Genomic DNA, 6,806 nt, shown 5'->3' on the forward strand with positions numbered 1-6,806 from the left:
ACCTACTACTAACCCTGACTGTATCCCTCCTAGGTAGAGAACCTACTACTAACCCTCACTGTTATCCCTCCTAGGAGAGAACCTACTACTAACCCTGATGTTATTCCCTCCTAGGAGAGAAACCTACTACTAACCCTGATGTTATCCCCTCCTAGGAGAGAAACCTACTACTAACCCTGATGTTATCCCCTCCTAGGAGAGAAACCTACTACTAACCCTGATGTTAACCCCTCCTAGGAGAGAAACCTACTACTAACCCTGATGTTATCCCCTCCTAGGAGAGAAACCTACTACTAACCCTGATGTTATCCCCTCCTAGGAGAGAAACCTACTATTAATTCTAATGATATCTTCTCTTAGGTGATTTCAGCCACGAAAATGTTACTACTCCAATAAAAATAAATTTTCCGTGGTTTCTATAAATGATTAAATACTTTGCATAAACGAAGATGAATTATAGGAAACTGACAGTGTTATTTATATATGTATATATATATACAGAGAGAGAGAGATAAATTTTATTAAGAAGTAAAAACTGAAACACAGTTTACCTAATTAAAATACCATGTTCTAAATACCAACTCTCTCACTTCTAATTCAAGTACTGTGTGTAACAAAATATCACGTCTTTAACTCCGAACTAAACTATCATGTTACAAATACAATCTTCTTCAACCCCTAACTAATCTATCATGTCTTAAATTCCACATTTTCACTCTTAACTAAGCTACCATGTCTCAAACATCACCTCTATCACTCCTAACTATACTACCATGTTCCAATCATCACCTCTTTGACTGCTAACTAAACTACAGGGTACCAAATAACACCTCTTTCACTGTTTACAAAACAACAATACTACATCTACCATCCTAACTAAGCTAAAATGTCTAACAAGATACCAACCTTTTCACTCCTAACTAAACTGCCATGTACCAAATACCACCACTTTTAGTCTTAACTAAACTACCATGTCCCAAATACTAGCTTTTTCACTTATTACTAAACTGCTGAGTCTAATAAATACCATTGCTTCCACTCTTAATTAAAGTACCATGAATTAATACCACCTCTTTCAGTCGTAACTAAACTAACATAACCCAAATACCTCCTTATTCACTTTTAAGTGAACTACTATGTCCCAAACACTACCTCCTTCTCTACTAACTAAACTAGTATCTAAGAAAATACTATCTCTTTCACTCCTATCTAAACTACCATATCGCAAAAACCACCCCTTTCCTTTCTAAGTAAAATAGTATGTCACAAATGCTACCACTTTCACTCCTAAATAAACTAGTGTCTAAACAAATACCACCTCTTTCACTCCTACCTAAACTACCATTTTCCAAATACACCTCCTTCACTCCTACCTAAACTATAATGTCCCAATACCATCTTTTCACTCCTAACTAAACAAATGTGTCTAACAAAATACCACCTCTTTCACTCGTAACTAAACTACTGTGTCTAACAACATACAACCTCTTACACTCCTAACTAAAGAACCATGTTCTACATACAACTCATTTCACTCCTAACGGAACTACCATGTCTCAAATACTACTTCTTTCACTCCTAATTAAACTTCCATGACCCAAATGTCACCTCTTTTACTCCTAACTCAACTAACATGTTGCAAATACCACTTATTTCACTCCTAATTAAACTACCATGACCCAAATGTCACCTCTTTTACTCCTAACTCAACTAACATGTTGCAAATACCACTTATTTCACTCCTAATTAAACTACCATGACCCAAATATCACCTCTTTTACTCCTAACTCAACTAACATGTTGCAAATACCACTTATTTCACTCCTACTTAAATTACTATGTACCAAATATCACATCTTTCACTCTTAAATAAACTAAAATGTACAATATTATACCACATTTTTCACTGTTTACAAAACTACAATATCCCAAATACTACATCTTTCATCCTAACTAAACTACAGTGTATAAAACAATACAACCTTTTTCACTCCTAACTAAATTATAATGTCCGAAATACCATTTATTTCACTAGTAAGTATACCGCAATATCCTAAATATCACCTTTTTCACTGCATACTAAAATATATCTCAAAACTATGTATTTCACTCATAGATAAACTATTGTGTCTAACAAAATAACAGCTTTTCACTCAAAGGTAAAGTACAATGTTCCTTATACTAACTCTTTTCCTAATAACTAAACTCCCGTGCCCCAAATACTACCACTTTCTCTACTAACTAAGCTACTGCGTCTCATAAAATACCATTTCTTTCACTCCTAAGTAAAACACAATGTAAAGTAAAACACCGCCTCTTTCACTGCTTACAAAATTACAATGTACCATATAACAAATCTTTCATTATTTAAAAGACTAGAATATTTCAAATACCACATCTTTCATCCTAACTAAACTACAATGTCTAACAAAATATCACACTTTCACTCCTAATTAAACTACCATGTCCCAAATACCACCTCCTTCATTCCTACTTAAATTACCACGTCCCAATACCGCCTTTTCACTCCTAACTAAACTACTGTGTCTAATAAAATACCACTTCTTACACTCCTAACTAAAGAACCATGTTCTACATACAACCTATTTCCCGCTTAACTGAACTACCATGTCTCAAATACTACCTCTTTCACTTCTAAATAAACTAACATGACCCAAATAACATTTCCTTCACGCCTAACTAAACTACCGCGTCCCAGATATAACATCTTTCGATCTTAACTAAAGTATAATGCCCCAAATACTACCACTTTCACTTCTAACCAAACTACAATACCTGAAATATTATCTTTTTCTCTCCTAACTAAATAACTGTGTCTAAGAAAATACCACCTCTTTCACTCCGAACTAAACTAACATGTTGCAAATACCACCTTATTCGCTCCTAACTAAACTACCATTTCCAAATACCACCTTATTCACTCCTAAGTAAACTACGTTATCCAAACTATTCCCTCTTTCTCTCCTAACAAAACTACAATGTACCATATACCACCTTTTTTACTGTTTACAAAACTACAATATCCCAAATACTACATCTTTCATCCTAACTAAACTCCCATATCCAAATACTACTACCTCTTTCACTCCTAACTACAGTACCATATCTTAATACTACCTATTTCACTCTTAACTAGACTAACGTATACCAAGTACCATATATTTCACTCCTAGATAAACTATCATGTCCCAGATATTAACTCTTTAACTCCACACTAAACTATCGTGTGCGAAATATTACCTCATTCACTCGTAACTAAATTACGATGTCCCAATGTCACCTCTTTCACTAAAACCAAACTACCATGTCCTAAATACCACCTCTTTCACTTACAAGTGAGCTACTATGTCCCAAATACTACCTCTTTCTCTCCTAACAAAACAAGTATCTAAAAAAATACCACCTATTTCATCCTAACTCAAATACTATGTCCCAAGTGCTACTATTTTCACTATTAGCTAAACTACGATATCCCAACTATTCCGTTTCTCTTTTAACTAAACTAATACGTCTAAGTAAATACTACCTCTTTTACTCCTACCTAAACCACATTTTCCAAATACACTTTCTTCACTTCTAAATAAACTACCATGTCCTAAATATAGCATTTTTCAATATTAATTTTAATATTGTGTCCCAAATACTACCACTTTCACTCCTAACTAAATTACAATAATTCAACTATTTCCTCTCTCTCTCCTAACTAAATTATTACGTCTAAAAATAAAGCACCTCTTTCACTCCTAACTAAATTAACATGTTCCAAATAACACATCTTTCACTCCTAAATGATCTACCATGTCCGAAATACCACCTATACCATATCCTAAAAGCCACCTCTTTCAATCCTAACTAGTCTGACATGTCTATTGAAATACCACCTCTTTCACTCCTAACTAAACAAAAATGTACCATATACATCTTTCACTGTTTACAAAACTACAATATTCCAAAAACTACATCTTTCCTCCTAACTATACTACAATGTCTAACAAAATACCACACTTATCACTCCTAACTAAACAAAATTTTAACAATATACCACTGCTTTCACTCCTACCTAACGTTCCATGTGCCATATACCACTTCTTTTATTCCTAATTACACTACCATGTCACAAAACCTACCTCGTTCACTCCTAACTAATCTATCATATTTCAATACCATCTCTACCACTCCAACATAAACTAACATGTCCAAATTACTATCTCTTTCACTCATAACTAAACTAATGTGTCAAACAATACCACCAATTTCCCTCATAACTAAACTACCATGTCTCAAATACCCTCTCTTTCACTACTAATTACACTACTGTATGTAATGTAATACCCCCTTATTCACTCTTTATTAAACCATCATACCCAAAATACCACCTCTTGCAATACCAGCTCAACTACTATATCCCAAATACCACCTCTTACCCTTCTAACTAAACTACCACATCCCAGATATTACCTCATTCACTCATAACTCAACTACCGTGTCTGAAAAATACCACCTTTTTCACTCCTAACTAAACTACTATGTCCCAGTATCACCCCTTTTAACTAAACTATGATATCCCAAATACCACCTCTTTCGCTCCTAACTAAACTAACATATCCCAAATACCATGTCTTTTACCCCTAACTATATTACCATATCCCATGTGCAACCTCTTTCACTGCTAACGAAACTACCATCTAACCAATACCATTGCAGTCACTCCTAACTAAACTACCAGATCCAAAATACCACCTCCTTTATTCCTCACTAAACTACTATGCCCCAAATTACACCTCTTTCCATCCTAACAAAATAACCATATCCAAAATACTACCTAATTCGACAGTTATCATGAGACCTCAAGTACCGTTGTTTTGTTTTAAGCACAGCTGCTGTGGGTGTGGGGACAGTCAAGGTGTTGAGATACAGAGTGTTTGAAAGTTATCGTGTGGTCTCAGGTACTGTTGTCGTGCTTGAAGTATAGCTGTTGTGGACGTAAGAATAGTCAATCTCTTGAGATACATAATGTCTCGACAGTTGTCATGTGGACTCACGTACAGTTATTGTGTTGTAACAATAGCTGTTGTGGATGTGAAGATAATCAAGCTATTGAGATGCATAATGTTTCGACAGTTATAATGTGGTTTTACGTACTGTCGTTGTGTTTTATCACAGCTTTTGAGTATATAAGAATAGTAAACCTGTTGAATACATAGTGTTTCAACGGCTATCATGTGGTCCCACGTACTATAGTTGTTTTAAATCATAGCTATTGTGGATGTGAGAATAGTCAAGCTGTTGATATACATAATGTCTCGACAGTTGTCATGTGGACTCACGTACAGTTATTGTGTTGTAACAATAGCTGTTGTGGATGTGATGATAATCAAGCTATTGAGATGCATAATGTTTCCACAATTATCATAGCGTTTTATGTAATGTTGTTGCGTTGTAATCACAGCTGTTGTGGATATAAGGATAGCCAAACTTTGAGATACCTATTGTTTGGACAGCTATGATATTGTCATACGTATTATGTAGAGACGACTATGTTGTAAGCACAGTTGTTGTAGATGTGGTCTCATCTACGAGTGGAGAGAATTTATAGCCTTATGTTCACTCTACTTGTTGGTGAAAATGAAAGGAAAGGTCGCCATTTTTAGGTATTTTAACAAAATTCGTAAAGTAAGGAAGCTGTTGTGTTATAGTACAAAATGACACTTAGTTAGACTTTGGCACTTTGTGTTAAATTTCTTTTTTGGCTAGCCATAGTTCCTGAGAATTTTGGGTACGATTTACTGCTATAGAAGATGTATATATTTTTATAATTCAATAGCCTGTCTGTTTACTGCTACAGAAGATGTATTTATTTTTATAATTCAATAGCCTGTCTGTTTACTGCTACAGAAGATGTACATATTTTGAATAATTCAATAACCTCTCTGTTTACTGTTACAGAAAATGTATATATTTTCTATAATTCAATAGTCTGTCTGTTTCCTCACTTAAAGAAAAGACTTAATACTTGATAAATAGTTATAATCCGTCCTTACTTATTTACATAGATATTCTTCTATTATTTCTGCCTCCCTCTTACACCCTTGTTATAAGTATTAAACAAACTCCACAGTGTCCATTAAAACTGCCATTGTTTAGCATGATAGGTCATCTAGGTTTCGTAGCTTTGTAATTTGACAGTTTGTTCGTAGCGCTGTGTTAAGAAACAACAGAAATAAGAAAACTACCTCTCAGTATGCCTCAACAATGAGCTGTTTGTGTTTCTCTGTTTTGCACTGAAACAAGTTAATCAGCGTTTATTTACATAGAAAATTCATCCGTATTTTTCCGATTTACCCGCACTTTGTGGAAAAAATTTCAGTACTGCCGAAGAGAAGCAACAATACCGATTTGGAAAAGATCTAAATGTGGTCAAGAACTTAATGTCGCGTTTTGGAACACTTTCATTAACCACCCTCCAAAAAACTTACATTATGTATAATAGTTAAACGAACCGCCTAAACGTCACGTTAGTGTAACCTATATAATGTATAAAGTTTAGTATACTATAATCCCTTATAGTGATGGTACACGACGAGACACACATTCGGCGTGTAATGCTGTTTGAATACAAGAAGGAAAACAATACTTCTGTAGCCACAAAGAATATTAAAGAAGTTTATGAAAATGTTTTCGGGAGTGTCAACGATGGTTCAGCAAATTTCATTCAGGTGACTTTAGCCTTAAAAACTGTGATGGCTGGGCCGACATGTTGGAATTGATATTGATGCTCTGAAGAC

The sequence above is a fragment of the Limulus polyphemus genome, unplaced genomic scaffold (assembly GCF_000517525.1).
Source record: "Limulus polyphemus unplaced genomic scaffold, Limulus_polyphemus-2.1.2 Scaffold544, whole genome shotgun sequence".
Lineage (NCBI taxonomy): Eukaryota > Metazoa > Arthropoda > Merostomata > Xiphosura > Limulidae > Limulus > Limulus polyphemus.